The 26,890-nt window shown below is 35.7% G+C and overlaps 1 long non-coding RNA gene across 1 annotated transcript in view; it reads right to left on the reverse strand.

Annotated features, from left to right (window-relative positions):
• LOC120889610 (uncharacterized) overlaps positions 1-26,663 on the reverse strand; it is an 81,454-nt gene extending 54,791 nt beyond the window's left edge. The window contains exon 1 of the long non-coding RNA XR_013437680.1: positions 26,234-26,663. This is a non-coding gene — a long non-coding RNA (uncharacterized LOC120889610). The remainder of the gene's footprint in view (positions 1-26,233) is intronic.
• Between the last annotated feature and the right edge of the window lie 227 nt (positions 26,664-26,890).

Raw genomic sequence — 26,890 nt, forward strand, 5'->3', positions numbered from 1 at the left:
TTCCCACCACCCAATTCACTATTTTACTGCCTCAGTGTCTGTAGCTTTATCTTCTTTCTGTTACTTAGAATGAACTCTACCTGCTCCTATTGAGGACCAACCATGTGACAAGTGCCCTGGGTGCCATTTCTTCTCACTTGCTCAAAGACTTTTGTCCAGTTATTCCTTCTGTCTACCATAGCATTAATTTTTCCTCTCCTGTGGGAGAATTCCACATTTAAGTATAAAGCAAAATAAAATCACCAAATCATGAAACAAAATGTTTCCTAAACCTTACCTTATGACATTCCCATTTGACTTCTGTCCTGTTTACCTTCTCTGCTGTGCAGAGAATGACTTTCAAGTTCTCTAAGTTCACTCTTTCTACTTCTTCACTTCTCACTTTCTGCTGTACTCATTCCAACTTTCCCCTAATATTCTACATAAATTTCTTTTTTATTGATTTGTAAAAAAATAAATGACAGTGGAATGCATGACAATTCTTATTACACATATAGAGCACAATTTTTCATATCTCTGGTTGCATAAAAAGTATGTTCACACAAATTTGTGTCTTCATACATGTACTTTGGATAATGATGTCCATTACATTCCACAATCTTTGCTAATCCCCTGCCCCCTCACTTCTCCCATCCCTTTGCCCTATCTAGAGTTCATCTATTTCTCCTATGCTCCCCTTCCTACCCCACTGTCAGTCACCTTATATCATAGAAAAAATTCAACATTTGTTTTTTTTTGGGGGGGGGGATTGGCTAACTTCACTTAGCATTATCTTCTCCAACGCCATCCGTTTACCTGCAAATGCCATGATTTTATTCTCTTTTATCGCTGAGTAATATTCCACTGTGTATATATGCCACATTTTTTCATCCATTCACCTACTGAAGGACATCTAGGTTGGTTCCATAGTTTAGCTATTGTGAATTTGCTGCTATAAAAATTGATGTGCTGTGTTCCTGTAGTATACTGTTTTTAAGTCCTTTGGGTATAGGCCAAGGAGTGGGAGAGCTGGGTCAAATAGTGGTTCCATTCCCAGTTTTCCAAGGAATCTCCATATTCCTTTCCATATTGGTTGCACCAATTTTCAGTCCCACCAGCAATGTATGAGTGTAATTTTTTCCCCCACATCCTCACCAACACTTATTGTTGTCTTCATAATAGCTGCCATTCTGATTGAAGTGAGATGATATCTTAGGGTAGTTTTGATTTGCATTTCTCTAATTTCTAGAGATGATGCACATTTTTTCATATCTTTGTTGATTGATTGTATATCCTTTTCTGAGAAGTGTCTGTTCAGGTCATTGGCCCATTTATTGATTGGGTTATTTATTATTTTGGTGTTTAGCTTTTTGAGTTCTTTATATACCCTAGAGATTAGTGCTCTATCTGATGTGTTAGGGGTAAAAATTTGCTCCCAAGATGTAGGTTCTCTATTCACCTCACAGATTGTTTCTTTTGCTGAGAAGTTCTTTTTTGTTTGTTTGTTTGTTTGAATCCATCCCATTTAATGATTCTTGGTTTTAATTCTTTCACCAATTTCTTAGTCTTACTAAGAAAGTTGGGGCCTAATCCCACATGTTGAAGATTAGGGACTACTTTTTCTTCTATTAGATGCAGAGTTTCTGGTTTAATTCCTAGGTCCTTGATCCACTTTTAGTTTAGTTTTTTTTTTTTTTTTTTTTCATGGTGAGAGATAGGGGTTTAATTTCATTTTGTTGCATATGGATTTCCAGTTTTCCCAGCACCATTTGTTGAAGAGGCTATCTGTTCTCTAATGCATGTTTTTGGCACCTTTGTCTAATATAAGATAATTGTAATTTTGTAGGTCAATCTCTGTGTTCTCTATTCTGTACCAGTTGTCTACCAGTCTGTTACTATTGCTCTGTAGTGTAGTTTAAGGTCTCGTATGGTGATGCCACCTGCTTCACTCCTCCGGCTAAGGATTACTTTAGTTATCCTGCGTCTCTTATTTTTCCAGATGAATTTCATGATTGCTTTTTCTATTTCTATGAGGAATACTATTGGGATTTTGATTGGAATTGCATTAAATCTGTTTAGTGATTTTAATCTTCCAATGGCTTCTCATCACAAAATGTGAAGTTCTCACTCAACTGTAAATGCCCTGGCATGACTAAGATCTTCTTTTCTTTGCTCCACTGGCCTCTATCTTTCCTATTTCCTGCCACTCTTGTTGTTGTTGTTATTGTTTTCAAAAGTTTATTTTATTCTGGAACCCCTAATGTCCTAATTTTTTATTGATATACAATGAGATTCATTCTTTGTGCCATAAAGTTCTAGGTCTTTAAACAATGAAATTTTCATGTAGCTATCATTATAGTTTCATACAGAAAAAGCTTTATTCTTCCAATAAACCACTTTTGCTTAATTTATTATACCTTATTCCCCTAGAAAACTCTGGTCATTTTACTGACTTTTTACTTTTGCCTTTCAAAAATAACATATAAATAGAAAACCATATCTGATTTTCTCAGATGGCTCTAATTCATTTGGGCATTTAAGATTCATCCATGTGTCTTTGCCTTATTTGCGATCTGATCCCCTTTTATTTATTTACAGTATAAAATTGTATGGGTGTGTCATAGCTTAAATAGCCATACATTGAGTGACAGGTATCTTGGTTGCTCCAGTTTGAGGTGATTATCAATACAGCTGGTGTAAATACTGATATTTTATTTTCTTTCTTTCCCTGGACATGGATTTTCAACTTATTTGAGTATATACTCAGGAACAGGAAGGCTGGATAATGTATTGTTCACCATTGTAAGAAACACAAACTGTCTTCTAAAGTGGCTGTACCATTTTGCAGTCTCACAAGCAATAAATAGTAGTTCCTAAGGTTTGCATTTTTGCTAGCAATTGGTTTTGTCAATGTTTTGAATTTTAACCATTCCAGTAAGTGTGCAGTAATTATTTCAGTTTACTTTAATTTATAGTTCCCTAGTGGCATAATATCAAGTCTCTTTTCATATGCTTATTAGTCTTCTCCATATCTTCTGGGATTTGACATCTGTTTGTATCTTCCACCCTTTTTTAAAAATTAGAGCTTTATTGTTATACATAGTAGTTGAATTCATCCTGAAAAACATACACATGGAAATTTTGGTTCATGATCCTCCCCCTTTTTCCTCTTTCCCCTGTCCCCTCCTGCCACTCTTACTGTGCTGTGCCACATGGGCTTTGCTGCATCTCAAACTGGCTCGACTCACGTCTTTGTATTTGCTGTTTTTCTATTGCACTAAATTCATTCCTCGAGTATCTCCAGTTTCTTTTCCTCCTAATTTAACTTTTCTCTGAAAAACAGTCTCCTGAGAAAGATCTTTTCTGTGCACCTTAGTTAATATATCACACTTCTCCCCTATTTATTCACTTATTCTTTTTAAAAAATTTTTTCTATACCACTTATCACTACTTTGTATTATATTGTATATTGGTGTTTATTTTCATTTTGTGTTAGCCACTAGTTTTTAAATTCCATGGTGGTCAATATGCTTATTTGGAGATACCTGAATGGACAGAAGTCTGAGAAATCTAAATTAACATAATAACTTTTACCCATCAGTTTAACAAAAAAATTAAAATTGGTTTATGTCAAGTGGTTTTCAGAGTTTGATAAATCTTATGTTTTTCCTAGTAAATGTTTAAGCAGTTGTACCTTTCTGGGTAGAAATTTTGCAGGATTTAGTGCCATAATTATGGTATCTCTTAAAAGTAAATAATCAGGGCTGGGGGTGTGGCTCAGCGGTAGAGCGCTGGCCTAGCCTGTGCGAGGCCTCGGGTTTGATCCTCAGCACCACACAAAAATGAATAACTAAAATAAAGATACTGTATCAACTAAAAAAAATCAATATTAAAATAAATAAATAAATATTCATATCCTTATACATATATACTCTAGAAACTCTCCTGCAACTCCATGAGAGAGCAGGTTTGGGGAGTTCATTAAATCATTGTGTAGACTATTAGTCTTGGAATAATCTTTGGAAGTCCATCACAGTAGATGTGCCTGAGCAAAACCACAATGGATGAATTTGCAGTGATGAAATACTGTGCAGAAGTTTGAAAAATCAAGTAGATTGGTAACAGCAACATGGATAGGTTTTAGAAAAATTGCTAAATTTTAAAAAGTGAGAATTAGAACAAAATATTTTAACATAGATTGAAATGAATACACATAAGTAAAACTTTGTTCAGAGATATATACTCCCCTAGGAGCACACTGAACATATTGGGTGGGGCCCACCCTAAAGGCAGGAGTGGTAGGAAAATGACAGTGTGGTGGGAGGTGAAGAAGAGTATAATAATAAAATGAAAAAAAGAAAAAAGATGAAGAAGAAAGGGACCTTTCTGGAATAGTTGAGCATGAGTGCAATGAAGTGAGGAGCACGAGGTACTCAGTTTTATGTGCTTGCTGTCCAAGAAATAAACATGTCTGAGAAACCTACTAATAGATTTTGCCAGAATTACTTAATTCTGAAACTGGGCTCTACTTTTATTGTTTGCCATCAGAATTTCTCAGGAGTTCAGTCCCTTAGAGACTCAATGCTTCTTTTATGCCAAAAAAAAAAATTCTTTTTTTTCCTGTTAAAACATTTGGAACATCCATTATTATTTATGGAAGTGGAGGATATACTTGAGAGAAACCAATAAATATCTTGTGAAATACTGACAAGGCCCATCTTCACATATTATATTTCATTTCTTCCCAACTGCTGCACTTTTAAAGATGCTTACTTATTTGTGTGGCTTAATAACTCAGAACTAATGCTAGGAGAGTAGCTTTTAAGTGGTCTCACTACAAAATGATAATAAGTATGTGAGATAATGTATATGTCAATTAGTTCCAGGTAGCCAATCCACAATGTATACATGTTCTGAACCAACATGTTGTATATGATAAATTAGTGTCATTTTTTTTTCTATAAAAAACTGGCAATACAAATTACTACTATTTGAGGCTATTTGACAGACACCAGTAAACACAATGACATATCCAATAGGTCTTTACTCATGACACTCTCTCTCCCCCTCTCCCCTTCCCTCCCTTTGTCTGTCTCTCTCTCATTTAACTGAAACATGGTATAGAAAAATAATTTGTGTGCTCTTGACTAAGTCCTTACAGGACCTGCTGTGCTGAAAGAATCTTTGTGCTGAGTTGTATAGCACAAGCTGAAATGTGCACTAAATCAATAGAAGATCCTGGCCAAGTACCCATGATGAGGGAAACTGTGGGGAACCATTAAGTTAACCTGCTAGAGTGGAAGAAAATCTGGACTAAAGCTATGAGGACTGACCTTGGAGTCTCTATGCTATTTCTCTTTAACAACTTGAGAAATCACATGATATCCCTGGACTGAGTTTCTTCATCAGCAATATGGTGTATGAACAGTAGTTACCTACATGATTTTTGTGGGATTCTAATGGAATAACAAATGTGAAAGGGTTCCACTAACTTCAGCTGTTATATTTTAAGGGATTAAGCATTAACCATGAGGATTCACCTTTCCCTAACCATGTCTCTCTTGTTTGAAAGTGAAAAGAAACAAAACAAAAGGTGGGGATAAAAGAAAATAATTTTGAAACTAACAAAAGCAGAAGAGAGTCAGGAGAAATTTTAATCAATTCAGAAGTTGAGAACGAAAGTTATATCAGTTATAGCAGACCATAAAAATACAGACCTGCTGGGCATGCTCCATCAGCCTCAGATATGCCCAAATATACTTTTCTTGTTGGAAACTAAGGTCTAAATCGAGTACAATTTAGCAGCTATCTCCAGCTGTTTCTTCCTTCTTTCCCTCCTTCCCATCTGAAGCTCAAATCACCCAAAATTCCTGAAGTTGAAGCTCACTTTCAGGACCTGTATGTGTGGGGTCTTCAGATATTATTGTTTGAAAAGACTATAAATAGCAGGGTGACTATAATTTTTCACCCATAACTGGCCATTTTAAAGAGTGCATGCACACTAGAATTATTCTGGCAGCTGGGACATGTAGTCATGCTAGGTAACACTGACATAAATATTTCCAGAACCCATGGGCTTCTGCGTCAAATCAATCTACAAGCACCATACCAAAGTTGAAATATTTAATTCTGTTCTCACTAGCACAATTATGAAGATCATGGGATATTTAGTGCTCTTTGAATTTCGCCCCTGCTCAGCTAATTTATGGGGTCCCCAGTGCTTGTGAATTCATTTTTCTTAGCTTAAATAGAAAATTTTACCACTTCCTTGGAGGAATGTAATGAAGTTGGGGAATGTAACATCCTTGCCATGTTGAGGTACCAGCCATTTTTAGAATGAGGACACCAACATTTTGAGTCATGATGTCTCTGGTGTCACAAAGTTCTGGTATTCTTACCACTGGTCACTCTGCACAACCCCCGTGTATCTTCACAATATTTTAGTCATTCTTTCTTGTGTTTTATTCTCTCTCATCTTGTATAAACTATGAGAAATTGCTTCCAAAGTCTCAATAAAAATCACTTTTTTCAACAACTGTTTCTGCCTGGGACTCTGGCACAAGTTACTGGAGAAAATCTTGATAATACCAATTGTTCCATTGGTATTATACTGAAGCTCATTCCTCTGTTCTATAACTGATATCTGTCTTTATAACAGTTTAGAGACCTTATCTCTATCCTCCATAGATGGATTATATTAGAATGATCTTTGGCAGCCCATAAAAATACAGACCCGTTGGGCATACTCCATCAGCCTCAGATATGCCCAAATATGCTTTTCTTGTTGGAAACTAAGGTCTAAATTGAGTACAATTTAGGAGCTTAATCCAATACTCCTAACAGACTAACAGAGCACAATTAAAGCACTAGAGAGTTGCTAATTACAGTCTCAATATTGTTCAGCAGACTCTAAATGCCATTTCCAATTAGCAAAGAGTGTGAGTGGGACTGGAGCTACATATTAAGGGAGGAAGTTCATGAATACCCTCCAGATTTTGACTCCCCACTCTGGGGATGAAAAAAATCTTGATTAAAACAGAACAGCAGGGATGATTGTGTTCTTACTGTAAGATTCCTAGGCTGCCCACATTGAAGAATTTTGAGAATTAATTAAAACCAGAGTTGCCTCAGCTAACAGTTCCTCAGTTCATGCAGGGCCTTGGAGTTCCTGTAGTGAAATAAGGGAAGCTTTGTAGAATTTTGAGAAATATGTAGCCATGCACAGTCTTACACAACCATACACAGGATGGTTTGAAATGGGTAAAAATAGTCCACAGAGGAAACAACTAGGAATATATTAATAAAACATGTGAGACAATATAAAAGCAGACTAGTAATAGTGGGGTAGGAAGAAGAAAAAATACTTAAAAATAATTGGCATGATTTGTGGATGGGTAGATATAGAAAACCTTATATCTGCATATTACAGAATTTCAAGGTTCTACTTAATGCCTTGGGAGTTACTTCAAATATGGGATACAGAGAAAGAAAACAAAAGAGCAAAGAAAAAGAGAACTGAGCTTGTGCACACCTCTCAGGTCTACTTTAGTTAGAGCAACACCAGTGGTCTGTTTTACACGCTGGATTCTTTGTACTTTCTTGTAACTTTCTGATTTTTAAATTGTTTTGCATAATTCTAATTAGATTCATCTGGTTTCAAACAGAAAAAGAAGAGAGAGATGAAGAATCAATTTATGGACCCTCAACTTCACCCTACCTATTTTAAAGAAGGAATTCACTGGAAATTTCTTGGGATATCTTACAGAACTAAAGGAAGGCTTTAAGAATAATCCTTAAGGAAGAAAAATAATGTCTAGGTCTATTTCAGGGAATTCAGCAAATTGAAATTCATGAACTTTCTCTTTAGGGTGTTTCCATTAAGGTGATATCACTCTCAGGGATCTTACCTGAAAACTGCCCTCTTACAACTTTACAGTCCTGAGATAGAGAACCAAGCCTAACTGGACCCACGTGACTGACTGACTGCATCCTCTTGGTGTGCCTGGATTGAAGCATCCCAGCTCTAGGTGAGCCCGGCTCAAGGTTACATGCCATCCATACTAGTTATTTACAGAATACAGATGGCAGGATTGATATGAGCAATAAAGTATAGAACCATGAATACCCTCCAGATTTTGACTCCCCAAACTGGAAAATAAAAGCAGCCAGGTGCACAGATGGGAAGACAGGAGATTCCATCAACATTGAGAGCAGTGTCATGGAATTCATTTTGGATATGTGGTTTGATTTTGCACATCTGGCAATATGATGAGATAATCCAGTAGATAAACATAAAGGATATTAACTTTCAGGAAGGTCAGAATTGGATATAAAGATTTGAGTCACTGGCATAGGGGTAATAAAAGTAACTCAGAGAATAAATATCTTTTTATGAAGGACAGGGTCATACAGAGGAGCCTGAGATAAATTGTCTCATTGCCTCTATAGAGGGAAAAAGTCCCTGTGGTTTCTATAATGCAATGCAGGCGTTTTAGATTATGAGGCTATAAATCAGGAATGTGATTTACAAATCAAATTGAAGGCTGCTGAATTTTCTTAGTCACCCCGGTTGTTTTGTCATGATGACCCAGAGTGTCACTTGACCTTTGTGGTCTAATGCTTCTTCATGGAAGTGTGTATCCTGATAGTGACTCATTCTATCCTGTAACATTTGCTCAGTTGCTTCTTTGCAAAGACTCACTCCAGAAAGGAGGTGATATATTACCTTCTGATCTTTGGAAAAAATACGGAAATTCCATAACAGTACTTAGAGTCTCTCTTACCTCCTACACAGATGCTGGCTCAGGTTCCATGCTGAGCCCTCCACAGTGTCTTTGGGGAGTGGGGAACAAAAGAAGACTTTCACTGGGAGCTGCCTCCGTCTTCAGTGGCTCATAGCAGTTTTTCCAAATGCTGGCTCAGCAACAGGCACATGCTTCAGAGACCACAGAGCACGATGTAATATTCACTACCACAGTGAAATTGGCCCAAATAATTTATTTTGCAAAATTCCAGAATGGGGCCAAGGTATAGAAATATAGCTGCATAATTTATAGGTCCCATTTAAGTCTTCTTCCTGTGAAATTAAATCCTACCCTTTTTCCTACTACTTCTTGCAACAGCAGTTTCCTGGCACTGCTGAAAAATCATTGCTCTTGAGAACTCTACTTTTTAGAGCCATGGAAGACTGTAAGCTCTGGATTAACCTCCAACTAACTGAATGTGAAGTCCTCACTCAGGAAGCTTCAAAGCAATCTTCACTCCATTTTCTAGGTGGATCATTCCAAGGGCTAAGCATGTCTGGCCTAAGAAATTAATTGTGGTTTATGAGAATGAAGCATCGGATTTTGGAATGATATAATTCTGTACTCTAGTTCAAAGATTTTTGTTGTTCTGTTTTGGATGCTGGGGATTAAACCCAGAGATGTTTTACCACTGAGCTTCATTCCCAGCTCATTTTATTTTATTATTTTTTTTAAATTTTGAGACAGGGTCTTGCTAAATTGGTGAAGCTGTCCTCCAATTTGCAATCCTTGTGCCTCAGACTCCAGTTATTGGGATTGCAGGCTTGCACCACCATGCCTGGCTCTATTTCCAGCTTTTTACACTGTCTCAGGGTTTTTGCATTGCTATTTCTTATGCACACACTACTATTCCCTTAACCTATAGCAGGGCTGAAACCTCATCTCACCACTTAACTGTCACTTCCTCAAACATGGCTTCCCTGACCAGCCCAGTTAAAGTAGAATCCTCCTATTCTCCTTCAAAGTATTTCCATCACAGTCCTGTGCTTATTTACTTTAAAGCTTTTTTCTTTGATTATAGTATTTTCCAAATGTATATGTTTATTTTTTATCTTCTCCTTTCTTTTAAAAGTTAAGTTACCTGAGAGCAGAAAGTATAACCACATTTGTCTTACTTCTGAGAAGCAGAACAGTGTCATAATTCTCATTTTTCTTTTCTTTTCTTTTTTTTTCCCTTTGGTATCAGAGTCCCTTTATATTCTATAAATAACTGAATAACCCAATGAAATTTTGAGTGATTTATACCTATTGATATTTTCTGTCTCAAGAATAAAAACTTAGAAATTTAAAGAAATTATTGTTATAATCAGCATTTTTATCAATAGAACCAAAAGATCTGACAAGAACAATTTTAAGGAGGAAAAGTTTATTTGGGGGCTCATGGTTTCAGAGGTCTCAGTCCATCAATAGTCACTCCATTCCTCAGGGCCTGAGACAAAAGGGAACATCATGGTGGAAGGGTATGACAGAGGAAAACAGCTGGGGACATGGTTTCAGGAAGGAGAGAGAGAGAGAGAGAGAGAGAGAGAGAGAGAGAGAGAGAGAGAGAGAAGAAGAGGAGAAGAGAAGAGAAGAGAAGAGAAGAGAAGAGAAGAGAAGAGAGAAGAGAGAAGAGAGAAAAGAGAGACTGACTGACTCCACTTGCCAGGGACAAAAATAAAGCTTGCCCCCAATGACTTACCTCCTTCAGCCAGCACCTTACCTGCCTACAGTTACCACTCAGTTAATCCCTATCAGGGGATTACTGCACTGATTAGGTTAAGGTTGTCCTAACCCAATTATTCCATCTCTAAACCTCCATTCTCGAACACATGAGCTTTTGTGGGACACCTAATTGAAACCATACTACATATGTTCAGTGATTAATTTAAAAAAAACTGAATTATTACATGTTAAAACATATAGCATGTTTTTCATTTTTAAAACGATGTTTTCCAAGACATACTAAAACAATCAGTACAATGAGTGCTATTGCTTTAGAATTAATACCTGGCTCTAAATGACTAATCATATTCCAATGATAGTTTAACAGCAAACATGCCAGAGTTGCATTATGTTTGATCTAAATGGAAATTAAAACCTGCAGAGGAGAATATGCAAGCCTTCATAACTGCACTAATAACTGTAGTCAGTAGCCATATGTGGCTATTTAAATTTAAATGAAACAAAATTAAAAATTCATTTCCTTGGTTTGCACTAGTCACTTGTCTAGTTTTCTTATTTAGAAACATACTTATAAATGACATGCAAATTAAAGTTTGAGTAAGATTCCAAGTTTAATAATCAGTGACAGCTCAGGATTGATTTATATGAATAGCAACTGTATTAGTTTTGATTTTGTTTACAAGTGATGAAACCAAACTAAAACTCCATTTTGAAAAACAAAGTGCATTCATATGGAAAGATGTTGGATCACAAGACACTGATTAAAAAAAAAAAGCTATAAATAACTAGAAAATCAGCAGAGGAAAGGGGACAGGGAGAAGGAGGAGGAGAACTGAACTAGAGCAGATTATATTCCATGCTTGTGTAATTATGTCAAAATGGACTCCAATATTATGCATAACTAAAATGGACTGAAAAAGAAGTACAATTGCAGGCACAGCTGAGAGCAGATATTGACATTTTACCATGCGTCATCTTCCTCCTCTTCTAAGGTTTGCTTTACATGGCATTGTTCCATTTCTCAGGTTGGCACACAAGATAGAGTTAAATAATTAACTTCCAGCTACCAAACAACAAACTTAGAAACTATGATTCAAAGTGAAACACCCTTACTGAGATAAAATATTAATAATAAAAAATTCCAGGATAGGACTTTGACCCAGCTCAGGTGGTCATATACCTATTTATTAACTACTCATAGGGTTTAGTTCCTTATCTGCAACAAGTGTACAGCTCTGGAAGCAGAAGATAGGTTAGTGATACTTTAACTGTGTGGGTTGAAAAGGAATGGAAGAAGAATGGTTTCCCCAAGGAAATTTGATATGCTATTATGAAAAGAGGGAAGAAAATTGCAGTATGGAAAAATAGCACATCTTTATAGAATCATATTAAATAAACATTGTTCTGTTATTATTAGACACTGATTTTATATAATGTAGTCCCTAGATTTTAATAGGACACTTCATGTCAAAGAAGTGAGTCTGGTAAGGAGGGTACTCGATAGTGAGGCCAGCAAATTGCAGGGAGTGGGTTCTTTCACTTCTGTCAAGCAAACCATTCTCTTCCCTTCTGTTCTCCATTTTCCCCTTCCATCCATCTCATAGAATACTCTCTAAACTTGCTATTCTAATGGCCATTCTTCCAAAATGTTCTGATTTGATCTGGTTTTCCATCAAAATAAAGCACAGTGTAATGTGAATGTTTTATGTGCATGGGACTGAGTTTGACTTCTTTGTTCACTAATCATCTTATTTTATAAAAGTGGGCACACAGATGTAAGTGGTGGGAACATGAGGGTAAGAGAATAATTCTATAAAATTCTATAAAATAGGTCCCCGACCCCCAAACACATTCATGATTTCTTTCCAACAAATAATCTACCTGAAGCTCTGCCTGGCTCATGTGGACAGAATATGTCACATTTTCAACAAACTACATGCTATCTACAGGAGAAATGCAGGCCCCAAATAATGTCAATAAGTGGAACCAAAGTTACTCTCAAGGGGGAGACTATTGTAACCCTTTTCACAGACTAGATCTTGGAACTCAAAGAGATAAGGTCCTCCTAACAACAAAATCTGTAAGAATTTGAGGTTAGAATCCAATTTGACCGGACATGGTGGCACATATTTATAATCCTAGTGGCTTGAGAGGCTGAGGCAGAAGGATTGTGAGTTCAAAGCTAGCCTCTACAAAAGCAAGGTGCTAAGAACGCAGTGAGACCTTGTCTCTAAATAAAATACAAAATAGGCCTGGGGATGTGGCTCAATGGTTGAGTGACCCTGAGTTTAACCTCTGATAAAAAAAAAAAAAAAAAAAAGAGGCCAATTAGAACTAGTCAGCTAGGCCAAATTGACCAAGAGTTGTCATGGCAGTGGGGACTTGAAAATCTGATGTCAATTTGCTTTGAGTCAAATGTCAAGAGGTGGACCTGGATGGGACTCTCTGGAAACTTTTCTGAGATCCTCAATAACACTGAATCAGAAGGGGCATGCTGTTCCTCTCCTCTCCGAGGACCCACTGCTTCCCTTAAGAGGGTTCCCTTTCAAATCCCTTCTAATAAGTCATTCCTGTTACTCCACATCACATGTCTGAAATCTCTCTGACTTAAAGGGGAGTTTTCACACAGCCTCAGTTTCCCAAAAGTCCCAGCCCTGTAACACGTATAGGTCCTCAACCTCTTTGAACACCGGTTTTATGGGCTGTAAAATGGGAAAGATATTAGTGCTTATGAGTACTCAATGTTGATGTACAAGAAACCCCACTACAGAGCCTGACCCAGGTTGTGTTTAGCAACAGATAGTTCCTTTCCCTAACTCTACTTCCTGTCTAATTTGTATGTCCCACTGTCTCATTATGCTTGGCCACCACTATCTTCCAATTAAACTGGTTTTTCCAGCTCTAAATGTTCTTGGAGTCTCCTCAAAGAATCCTCACTGATAATGTATATTTAGAAAGAAAGAAGTCTAAGACTAGACTTACCTATTGAGGAAATCAGGTGAACAATTAAAATGTCCTCAAAAGTTAAAAAAAAAAAGAGAGAACTTTTCTCATTCTAAACTTCTTTCTCACCCACTTATCAATTCTAAGAAATTCCTATTTAGGATAGTGTCTGCAAACAAATCAAGGAATTCCTATTATGACTCTATTTGGATGTAAATATTAATCATGATAATGAAAATTAATAGCCATTCGTAATCAGGAAGAGCAAGAATTTGTTAATTAGATGAACCTAGAAAGCAGGGAAATTTGGAAGGAGAGGCAGAGATAATGGATCTAGAGCCTATAGTACTCTCTGGAGGTGGCAGGAGTTGGTAATGATGGTTAGGAAACTGGGGCCTGATCCTCAGTGGGAATGACAGGCACCCATACATTTCTTCATGCATGTGTTTAGTCAGAATACATAAAATAATAATTTTCTTGTCTGGAAAAATCTTGGTTATAAGGGACCGGGATCAAAAAAAAAGGTAAAATTTGGGTTCTTCCTAGCTCACAGTATGATTGACATTAAAAAAAAACTATCTGCAATATAGCCTGGTGAGTTTCATAATAAGCTAAGTCCAGGTGTTCTAGAAAAATATAAGTAGTACTCTAAGTCATCTAACCCAAGGATTCAAACTGAACTTTGTGAAAGATAAAACATTGATGCTGAGACTTGCAGGTGTCTAGAACTTGACCAAGAACTAAAGGACAACTTTTTCTAGAAAGAAGAAATAAGTTTTATACAAGCCTGCACACTACATTAAAAAACAAAAATAAAAGAATATATAGTATATTTAAGGTACAGAAATAAGAATCTGTATCCCTGAAATATAAAATATATGAAAAAATATAGATATGACTGGAAAATCATGTGAAACTGGACATGGGGTGGGAAAGGGAGCATATGCACCTTGCTGAGGAGCATGATTTTACCCTAAATTAACCCAGGACCACTGTGATATTTTAAGCAGAATAGTGATATACTAGCATTTACTTTCATCAAGGACATTCTGGTTGTCATATATTGGAGGGAAGCATGAATGAAAAAATATCATTTATGAGATTGCTACAACAATCCAGTGAGAGGTGCTAACTATTGGAACTAATGTGATGATGATGATAACAACGATGGTGATGATTGTGATGATTTTGATGATACCAGTGTTGATGGTGGCCATGCTGCTGCTGGTGCTGTTGTCTTTCGGCACTATCAGGCTTAATTTTCTTCAAGTCTCTACAGCTGCCCTATCCACTACTATAGCCAGTAGCCAGATGTGGCTATTTAAATTTAAATGAAATAAAATTTACAAATTCAGTTAGTAGCACTGTGCATATTGCAAGTGCTACCCAGCTACATGTACCTAATTACTATCATATTACATAATGTATGTGCAAAACATTTGCATTATTGTGCACAGTTTTGTTGGACAGTCCTTCCTTGTGGTTTTCCTCTATGTGTAAAAGAGCTTAACTTCCAGCTATGTTTCCAGCCTTATATGTTAGGATTAATCTTATCTTTGGCAATGGAAGAATTAAAACATTAACACAATATTTAGAACTCAGGAAGCATCCAAGAAATATATATTATATAAGAATATACCTCCTAGACATAATTCTTGCTTTTATCAAATTGCTCTTGTGGATAATCAAGGTCAAATAAACTCCTGAAAAACTATTCTTATGATTTGTGCTGTGCGGTAGGTAGGCCTTATTCACTGCCTTGTTAACCAACCTGAAATCCCATTCATTGCAATGCACGAGAGTATTTTTGTGCACCCTCAGTTTTATTTTAGCCATCAATTTTTTTTTATTCCAAATAGGTGTTTTGGAACTGTCAAAATAGTTATGATAAAAATCAATATTTTTCTGGTTAAATGGTGGAAGATACTTCTGCCTCTCTCTTGTTCTTCAAAACTCCTTGTTAGACAGATTTGTAGAATTTTAGGGCTCAAAAGAAGAGTTTGAAAAACATGGTTGCAGCCAAAATGGCATAGTATTTAGTGCACAAATTCTTAGTCTCAATTCCAATTTATCTACTGCACTTCAGTAGGAAAATTGGAATTGAGATCTCCTTGAGCAAATCTTTTAGTACTCAGAACTTTGATTTTTTGTGTGTATCTCCAAAATAAGTGAATCAAAAGTTCTTAATTTAACAGATTTCTGTTCAGATCTGCAGAGGTAATGAATGTGAAAGTAGCTTGCAAACTTAGCTGGTATGCCAACAGGGCAAATATTATTGCTGCTTCTTTTGTCAGACTTCCACCCAAAACTGGAGCTGATTACCTGCTAACAAATCATCTCATCAACACTGAAATACTACACAGAAGTGAGGATATACATTTCCTCAATCGATACTATGTGATTTCTACAGAACAGAGAGGCATCACTACTCTGCCTCCATAATTCATGGTCAACCATAGAAACAGGAAAATTTTTGTCCAGGGACTCCTCTCTCTTAAAGAACTCCAATATGGCTCCTTTAGATGTGTGTAGAGGAAACTAGGGGGATAAATTGGCATGTAGTCCAAGAAAAACATCAAAGTAATAATTTTCTTCACTAAGAAAACAAGACCAACGTGATCTACTGAGTTTGAATACAACTGGAAACATCCTTGGATGTTTGGATGACACAAAGCAGGATGTGTTGTATGACACAAAACAGGGAAAATGAAAGACAAGAGGAATGAGAGCTTAATCTTAAAGAAGTAAGTTTTACACTAGCTGGAGGGATACAGTAATTTATATCTTAATGATGTTTCAGTAAGGCAATAATTCCAAAAGTCTTGAAGTGCACATTCATAAAAGACTAGGAAAATCTTGGCAAATGGAATGAAATAGGATGTTGTACATAGACTGAAAAAATAAAATTCCTGAATGTATTGCACTGTAATTTTTCCCATACATAGCAAAACTCAATTAATACAGTGAGTAGCTTACATGACCCATTGATTGGCTTATGTGGTTAAAGTAACTGCAAAATTGAAAACTAGCCAAATCCAATCACTGACTGCAGTAGTTGGCTTCCAACATGGCCCCATGATCTTTGACTTCTAGTATTTATGCCCTTGTGTAGAATCTACCCCCACAACAAAGGAGATCTGGCTTGTGTGACAACTGAGTATAATAAAATTGATAGTGTGTGATTTGTGAGACAAAGTCATAAAAGCCATCACAGCTTCCTCTTTGCCCCTTTGGATCTCTGAGAAGCTATCTGCCATGTCTTAAGAATACTCAAGCAGTCACATAAAAAAGACTTATCAAGTGGAGCTGAGATCTCCAACCAACAACCAATATTGAATTGCAAACCACATGAGTGAGTCAGCATAGAATTAGATTCTCCAATCTTAGTCATGTCCTTCAGTAACTAAAAACTGGCCAAAAGGTGATTGTAACTTCATGAGAAACCTTGAGCCAGACTGATGAATTAAACACTCTCATATTCCTAAGCCACAGAATATGTGGTAAGTAATAATTATTTCTTGTTGATTTTAGTCATTAAGCTTTTAGTTTGTTCATAACCCGCAGTCAAGAATAACTCACTCTAATTTCATTATTAAAATTTTGAGCAAATTGTATACTTTTCATATTGGACAACAGAGACATTCTAAATTTTTAGAGATCCATTAAGGAAGATGAAACAAGATATGAAGGTATGTGTAAAAAAATAATTTTAAATTTCATATGAAATGTTTGCCAACATGAGGTCAAAAAAGTCTTAAAATTACAAAAGTGCAAAAAGATGTTCCTTACAAATAGAAATGCATCTATCAGAGATTTTTCAAGACAACGTAAAGGGAACATCTATCATGGCTGCACAGAGAATGAGATAGCTTCATTACAAAATAAGATATCTAACAGAATAAGATGAAGAAATGATGTCGACAATATGGATCAATGAGCCATAGATGAAACATAGTATTAATTAACAAAATAATAGAAGTCTTGTATTGGAATCCAAATGTATATTATTTAGATATTTTTTATTATAATCAACAGAATATGACCCTAGCTACACTTTAATAAAAAAAAATAATACTGAGAAGATATTAGGTAGTTCCTTCAAATTATGGGAAAACTCACCTAACTATGGGAGAACTCACCTAACAAAAAAATAGAAACAAGTCAGGCATAATTATTTACACATCAGAAACATCTCTAATCCTCATGAAGGGCACTTCTGGAATGAAAACGTGTGATTAATTTTTTCACTATCTAATTTTTCATAACTCTAAGTTCTCTGAATATTTTCAATGCTCAGGTATATGCATGTGTCTAAGTTAAGAGAAGGAATAAAATCCTTTTAAATTTATTTATTTTTACTTTTTAAATTGACAAAAATCATATACATTTATTGAGTACAACATATTGTATTGGACTATGTATTAATACACTGTGGAATGACTCCTATGTCCTACTTTCTGAAAATCCTCTGATCTTCATTCAAAGGTCCCAGTTACATCTGGGTTCCAAACATGAGACAAAGAATGAACAAAAAAACTAGAATAATTTCTTAGCCAGTTTCAGTATGCCAACACTTCCATCTTCCTAAATAAATTGCCAACAGAAGCTTGTGTTCAATGTTATGACACATATGTGTGACTACTATGATCACACATGTGTTGTTTCAGATAATGGCAGAGGCCACATGCACCCTTTCAACTCTGCCTAATACACACATGTGTGTCAAGGGAGTACAGCTAAGAGAGGACAGACATCAAGCAACAGTTTTCTGCTTCCTGGGCACATAGGACAACTATAGTTCCAAGTCTCTTTTGAAGTTAGTTCAGGATCTGATGAATAGAATCTGACCAAAGCATGTAAGAGAAAGTACTGCATGCCAATTTCAGGCCTGACTCTAACAACCTGAATGGTGCCTATGGCATTTCTTCTCCTTCCATGGCAAACACGGAGGTTATTCATTAAAGATGGTGACATCACAAGATATAAAAATCTTGGATCTCTGAGTGGTCATTTGGCAGATCATGTGGATACAGGGAAAGCACTGGGAAAGCTGTCCATCAGACTGGAAGTGATACATATTCATTTATCCTAGTAAGCCAGGGAGATTTGGCATAATTTTTACTACAGCATAATCTATGACTAAAACAGAGAGTTCCTTTGAGAATTAAGACTTTCCAAGAATATATTCACACCCTTAGTCATTAATTCCAAAGCATAATCTTTTTACTAGACTAGCTTAGTTAGTCATGGCCTAAGTAAAAGTCTTTTCTCTTCCACAACCATTTAAGGCTATAGGCCAATAATCCAGATGTCTGTTACTCTCCTAGCTAATTCTACTTTGCAGCCCTTTCCAGCTTTCACACCTCAGTTGGGAACATCTCAACCTATAAGACTGATTCTACTAAATTGAATCTCAAAAGGGTGGTATATGAGGTCTTTATTCCTTTCTTCCTGGTGGGAGATATCCTTGATTCCCATGCAAATTTACCCAAGTCACCCTCAGTGGTGAGCTCTGTATACCAAAGAGAATTGAGGGGGTGCCCTTGGTCTATATTGACAAGCTCTATTAAATTCTCCCTTAGGAACAGGGGTGGAGAAAAACATAGCTGGCTGGCAAAATCTGGTCATTGCTCTGTTTCAATATAGCCTATAAATTAAGAACGTTTTACATCTTTACGAAAGTATGTACATTTGTGTGTGTGATGGAGATGGAACCTAGAGCCTCCTTCATGTGAGACAAGTGTTTTGCCACTAAGCTACACCCCAGCCCTAAAAGTTTTAAAAAGTTTGTAAATGAACAAAGGAAAAGAAGGAGAAGCAGCAACAGGAACAGGAACACCCATCAACAAAGATGTGATATGGCGCATGAGCCCTGAACATTTACTTCCTGGCATTTCACAGTAAAAAAATTTTTGCTGACTTCTGCTTTAGAGCACTGAGAGAACTAACATTAAATTTATATAATTATGAGGAATCAATTAAGTGACACTCCTGGAAAACCATCTCACTTAAATATCCTGCCTAAATGTCATCAGTGTTTGTATACATAGAAATAATTTTGGAAGGCTAAATGGCTTTTTGCATAGAAATTTTTCAGCAATGATTTTTTAAAAGTGCCTTTTGTCTGTGCTTTCTTATTTCTCTTTGGTAAATATATATTACTTGTGTTGTTTTCCAAAATATTTTCAAAAAGTATTTGTGTCTAGTTCTGGGTAACATGAAAAATAGGAATGGGGCAACTGCATCTAGTTGCACATCTTATAAAGACATTTTAGAACTTATAAAGACATTAAGAATTTTTTTTCTAGAGAAGAGAAAATTCAAAGATGCTATGATAGCATCTCTGAAATATCAGAAAAATACACCAGAGGCAAAAGGCATTTCATTTATTCTGTATGATAAAAAGTAGAGAATAAATGGAGCAGCCTACAGGGAGACCAGTTTCTGTTTATTACAAGAAAACTGTTTCCAAAAGTCATAACAGGCCAATATTTGTTATTGCTATGGAAGGTGTTGAGAAATACTTTGGATACATATTTGGCAGGAAGTTATAGAAGAGATTTGATCATGTACTACAGGACTAGACAGGAGTCTCTGAAATAATTTCTACTTCATTGTATAAGCAAAAAATATTGCTGTGAAAACACTGCTAATCTCAATTATGCATCCTACATCTACTCAGGCCACATAGAGTCTGCACATTAGCAGAATGTCTCATCACTGCAAATCTTTTTTACAAATGCTAATTTATAGACTCTCCAGAATCAAACTTATGAGTGAAAAATGAGTTTGATTATATTCTTTCTTTGCATTTATAGAAATTCTTCAACAGAAATCTGGTATTTGAAATGCCTCAGGATGCACTCACATAGCATGAATAAGGCAGGAGTAAAAGAGAAGAAAAGAAATAGAGGAAGAACAAATGAGAAGGATGTGATACAGCCAAGGCTCTTGTCCCAGACAGAAGAAATTACAAGGCAACTATGTTTTCCCTCCAGGAAAATCAACACCGTCTTGCTTCTTTCCATTGTTTCTGGGTTTCGTGGGATTTTATTTCTTTGGGGCTTTATGATCTTTTTATTATTCTTTAAAATTTTTCCTTGTCATAGTTGCTGAAAAGTGATCTAAAGAGAATGGTAATATGTCCAGATGGCAGTGTGAAAAGCAACCTGGGGAAATTAGCTAAGCAAGTTGTGGAATCAAAGACAGCTGGGCTTTTTTTTTTTTTTGGCATAAATATTTTAAGGAAAAACACAACAGACAAGAGCAGAGCTCAAAAAGCATCCACTGGCCTTCTACCTATATAGGTCAGAAGCCAAAACAGCATGTAATGTGCCTTACAATCTAGAGACACAAGACACCACTGAAACAGATTTTAAGATTAGCTTCTCCTTTTGCTCCTAATTAGAATAAGATATAGTCTACGGTTGTATAATAATATCAAAATGAATTCTACTGTCATGTATAACTAAAAAGAAATCAATGAAAAAAATATGTTTAAAAAAGATTAGTCTCTTTTTCTTGGCCCCCAAATCTGTTTAAAATTAAATTATACAATTGTTATGATACTTATATGTCCCTAGAAGTCACTTCATTTCCCTCTACCAACTTATCATCTGAAATAACATTAGAACTAACTACTATTTCTCACCCCAAGTCCCAGGGATCCTGAAGGATTCAGGAATATGTAGGAATGATAAGATTCATTAAATTGTTTTTAATATCTCTGAAAGTTTAATGGAAATCACAAGCCATGAAACATACTATCAAGTATCTGATGTTTTTAGAATTTACCAATGGATTAAGATCACACTGGTTATTTAAAGGTGATGAAATTTGCCACCTGGCTATTGATAACGAAATAGGGCTTTCTGGGGTGTGAATAGTAGACTAGACATTGGTAATGAAACATGACCCTCTTGGTCTTGACCAAGAATGAAAGTCTTTATTAAGGGAAGAAATGAATGAAAAGAATCCTTGCTAATGAAAAGGGAGAAAAGTGCAGAAAAAGATACTTCTAATTGTCCCTTAAGTCCTCACATTTTTTTGTTTGTTTTTTACTTTTAGGTTTAAAATTTCTGCAGTCTAGCTTTGAAATAACTGTATTTTATATTGTTCATTCAAAATTAACTTTCCCAGATGAACTTAGGAAATTCACCCTCTTGCAAAGAGGCAAATACATGACATTTACCACTACAGAAGCAGTAAAATTTACAATTCCCCTTTTTGGCTGTACTGATAGTATAATTCAAAGGATAAAACAGCATTTGGAAATGTAAACACCGGGCCTTTACTTTGTCAGAGTTTTCCTTTTGGGGTGTGCATGATTTATGTATGTTTCATAAAGTTCTTTTAAAGCAGAAATATTTACTAAAGTGCCCTTCTTCATGGGCACTGACAAGAATGAAGTTGAGAAGTATGGGGAAAAATCTCAGTGTGGCAACTTTGAAGATTATAGATGTTTTTGTAACCAAAATACAGTCTCTTTCTAGTTATAATGCACTATTTCAGGTTTTCAACATCTGCCCCTGGAATTATTTTACTAATGGGTTTCCTGGCCTCCAATCTTACTAACTAGCTGCTGCAGCCAGGTAAATCTTTCTAAAGCATAGCACAGAAAGCACTTCCCACTCAAAATCCTTCAAGGACACCTCATGGAATATAGAAAGAAGTGAAATCTCCATAGCCTGGGATTTAAGGTATTGTATTTTCAGAACTTGTAATTCATTTTGAACATTTTTCCATTACAATCCCTCCACTTTTAACTCTGGTAATAATATTGTGCTTATAGTCTTCCATTTTACCATGCACATTTCATGCCTTCAAGCCTTTGCTCATGATGTTCCTTCCACTGGGTTTTCCTTTTTTTCCATTGTTAATTTTTTTCTGCACTGAAATTCTGGATACTGGCTCAAACATTTCTAATCCTTTCAGTTCTTCTGTATCTGTATCTTGAATAGGAATTTTCACATGTTTTATGTGACTCTGTACTGTTTTTAGGCCCTGCCTATTAGATATATAAATTGCTCAAGATCAATAATTAAATTTTCCTTTTCTTATTTCTCCAAGGAATTAGCAGAGTCTCTAAAATAATTTAGTTGCTCCCAAAGTACGCAACACCTAAATTATTCTTTAGAAATTCTCTTAGAAAAATGAAGTGAGTATGTAAGAAGGGATGCTTTTTATTATAAAAATTGTTCATATTTGTGGTAAATCCCATGATCTTCATTAAAAGTTTCCAATTGGCATGACCAATAATCTGTTTTATTTTACTAGACTAAAAGCCTAATTTTTGCTACTGGAAAATCATCTTTATACCAGATACATCAAAGATTCTGCCTGACTCCAGGCAAGAGCATATTATCAATGGAGAAAAAGTAGATTTCATTCTACCCCAAAGGGAATATCCTTTGCAGTAGTCAAGGATAAAAAGCCTGGAATCCTGGAGGTATGATCAAAGCACAGAGAAAAATCTTGAGGCAAACCAGAGTAGTCAGTCACTGGGTAGGACATGGGGAGGGAAATAGGCTAGAAGATTAAAAAAAGGTGAGAGGTGGAGTCTCAGGACATGGATGAGACTCAGTGTCAGAGGTAGGGTAACATAGTGGAAGCAACCTAAGTATCCATCAATAGAAGAATGGATAAAGATAATGTGAATTGCTTCAAAATAAAAGAAATATCTGTGGAGTAGAGGAAGGGGATTGTGGGTGAGGGATGAGGGAAGAGATAAGGGAAGACCAGTGGAATGAAAATTCCTATGTACATACACAAATATACCACAGTGAATCTCATCTTTATGTATATCAACAGGACACTAATTTTAAAAAATTATAAGTACATAGCAAAAAGATCAGAAAATTACAGGGAAAGAAACAGGGGAAGGGAGGAGGAGAAGAAAAGGGAAATCACTAGGGTCTAAATTAGAGCAAATTTTATTCCATACTTTTATAATTATCTCAAAATGAATGCTAATGTTATATATAGCTAATAATAAATTTTAAAAAAGAGTAGATACCCAAAAAGAAAAGAAAATGTGGTACCACACCCACTTGGATGCTATTCAGCCTTTAAAAAGACGAAAATCCTTTAATTTGCAACAAAATAGATGAAATAAATTAGGCACAGAAATACAAATACAGCATGATCTCACTTATATGTGGAATCTAATATTGTCAACCTCATGGGAGCCAAGAGTAGAATGGTAGACTAGGGACTGAGAAGGTGGGGAGATGTTTATCCATAAATACAAAATTTCAGTTATATTGGAGGAATAAGCTAAAGAGATCTGTACCATGGGGACTATAGGTAGCAATTATTTTATACTTAAAAAATTGGTTAAGAGAATAGATTGTAAGTCTTCTCTCCACAAAACAATGATAAATCTGTGAGATAATGCTTATATTAATTAGGTTGATTTAGTCTTTCCACCATGCATATACACTTATGAAAACATAATAATGCATTTAATAAGTATATATATATATAATATATATATATTGTAAATTTAATGTAATTTTTATATAAATATTTTTGTAAATATGTTTTGAGGTGCTTAAAATTGAACCCAGGGCCTTGCACATGCTGGGTGAAAGCTCTACCACTGAGCTACAACCCCAGCCTCAATACACATAATTTGTATTAGTAAAAAAAAATAAAGTATGGTAGAGAAACAACTAAGTAATTTTTAGTTGTTTTCCCATTATTATTAAAAACATGAAATCCTATATCAGAACTTAGCATGATGTATCTAAAAGAGTTGAAATGATTCCAGACTTACATAGGCCTTATTGTAGTAAAATATTTGATGACTATTAGGCCTTAAGAAATATTCATAATGGCTTACAAAATGTTATTACTATCTAAAATTGGGGGGAATCATTGCAGTGGATCAGTTCTGTCCTAATTCCATCACCTTAATTTTTGGAATACCTTTACTCAAGGAATTTAGGATTTCCTTTAGCCTTACTTTCTCATCCTGTTGCTTTACTCTGAGAAGGTCTTCATTTAAAAATCCTCTGAATTTAAAAATCCCTCTGAAACTTATCATTTTAATGACTTAAGCCTGTTAATCTATTCTATTGTTTCTTGAGATTTACCATCTGCAAGTATTTGAAGGTAAAGAGGTCCAGATACAAACCTCACAATGAATTTTCTTCAATTGAGGCTTAAAATCCAAAGTATGATGTGAGAGTCACATGAATGCCAATTGAGAGTAAGGCTTTTTGAAGCTACTGGAGAACTAAGTAAGACCAGAGTGCACTCGGGGAACTTATCCACCTCCCTTCTGTTCAAAGTGAGCTAATTATTTGCCTTTTTATTCATTTATTTTTATTGATTAAAAGCAATATATTGCTTACTATAAAAATTTTAAAAAATTTAAAAATATCCAGTAAAAACTCAAATTATTCTCTTATCATCCCCTTAGATTCCCCCTTTTTTTTTTCTTTCCCAAGTCATCGAACATGCTATCAAGTGCTCTTCCACTCAGCTACACCACCTTGCACGTACAAGAACCTGAATTTACAGGCAGTTCCAATTCAGTATGTGTCCATCTTTCCAATTCTTTCTTACTCTCCTCTTTCACTGTTTATCTGCATTTACTAAAATGTGTATGGATATGCAGGTTCTCTCTATGTATATTTTATTACTTACTACATAATACAATTGTATTTCATAGACATCACTTTTGTAAATTATCATGTCTGGGATGCATGTTCTCTTCACAAGTTTAAACAATGAACTAGAAGTAGAAATAGGCTTGTGTCTTCTTTTGCCCTATAGATTTAGCCATCTCCTCAATTCCAAATCATAGGTTTACATTCCTGTGCTCTGACACCAGAGAACTATTTCCATGTTAATTTCTATCTTTTTCACTCCTTTGCCATTTCTTTAAGTGAAAATTTATCAACTTTTAAGATAAATAACAACTCTAGACCAGCTGTCTGTCAGAAATAAATACATCAGAAGGCAAAGATGAAGACTGATAGTCTGAAATCTGGAACTCAAATGGAAAACAAACCTTAGCTTAATGGTTTACTGCAAGCATCTCTCCTCCCACCCCCACATACTCCCTTCTCTTTTTCGCATAGCTCCTATTTCTCCATCTCCTGGCCTTTCCTTCCTGGGTTGTTTCTTTCCTCCTGTGCTGTTCTGCATTCTTTTTCTTTTGCTCATGCACATCTTTTCTATTCTTTCTTACTCTCCTCTTTAACTGTTCATTGTATTACAGTATCTTTTAAAAATGCTGTTACAAGGGCTTAGTTAAATTTACTATGGCATATTGGTACAGCAGAACACTTTTTAACCATAAAGATTTATGAAGTATATATTTTGATGTAGAAAAATGTATATGTTACTACATATATAATATGTTACTGTATCTTTTAATAATCTATAGAGCAGTATCTATATATGGTAAAATCACCCACTGGTAAATAATTTTATATACATGGGGGAGGCTGGGAGGGAGAGAGATGGGATTTTATTAGAGTTTACCAAGATTATATTTTGGTGATAAGATTATGTTTTTATGATATTCCTTTGTATTTTTTGTAGTTTGAAAACTTTCCTCACTTAGCATATATTACATGTAAATTAAACAGTATTAAAAGAAACCCAAACATATTTTCTATTTAAAGCTATTTTCTTTCTCTAAAATTTTGGTAGGAAAATTATGTAGATAAAAGGGTGTGCTACCAGGAGAAAATTAAATTGACATTAAAATTCTAAGTAAAAGTAAGTAGTTTTCAAATGTAAAAAGCCTAAAGTGGGGGGGGGGGACTAGGTTCCAAGTCAGCAGGGCTTTTGAGATGAGTGGCCACAAGGACCAGGAAGAGACTTACCTGGCTTGTCTTCCAGGTTGGGAAGGTTTCTTCCTGGCCTGAGGTTCACCAGGTTCAGCAGTAAGCCCAGAAGGAAATGAGGGGCAGAGCCATGTAAACATACTTGGCATTCTGCTTCTTCCTGAGAACAAAACAAACAAACAAAAAATGTTAACAGAAGTAAATTATTTTTCACTCATTTGTGATGACTGATTGAATTCCTACTCCAATCCTCTCCTCTACCCCAGGTCTTTAGCCTTACAAACAAAAATCCAGTAGTGCTAGAAACACCACCTGAGAGTTACATTTGAGGAGGCTGCCATCTTGTGGCCCTTCAGGCCATGCTTCCTCCTCAGCTTCACGTTCCCCATACAACACAGCTGGATCATATTAGACTTGCTTCAGCCATTAGTCTATAGATTATGACTACAAATCCTATTCATACACTAGGAATGGGGTCTTATGCGGTCATATTTTATGAATTTTTAAAAAGAAAGGGTCATTTGAGTTAGGGTGTGTGTGACTCATTTCCAGCAGTTCTGCCGTTAATGTTATTCTGAATAACTCACTGTTTTCAGTGTTTGCAGACTCCTAGAAATTCACAGAGTACCTTACTGTGTGAGCTTAATGCATTCTGGGGACGTTTCCCAGACCAAGGAAAGGACAGTAACACAGAAG

The sequence above is a fragment of the Ictidomys tridecemlineatus genome, chromosome 4 (assembly GCF_052094955.1).
Source record: "Ictidomys tridecemlineatus isolate mIctTri1 chromosome 4, mIctTri1.hap1, whole genome shotgun sequence".
In the NCBI taxonomy this organism is placed as follows: Eukaryota; Metazoa; Chordata; class Mammalia; order Rodentia; family Sciuridae; genus Ictidomys; species Ictidomys tridecemlineatus.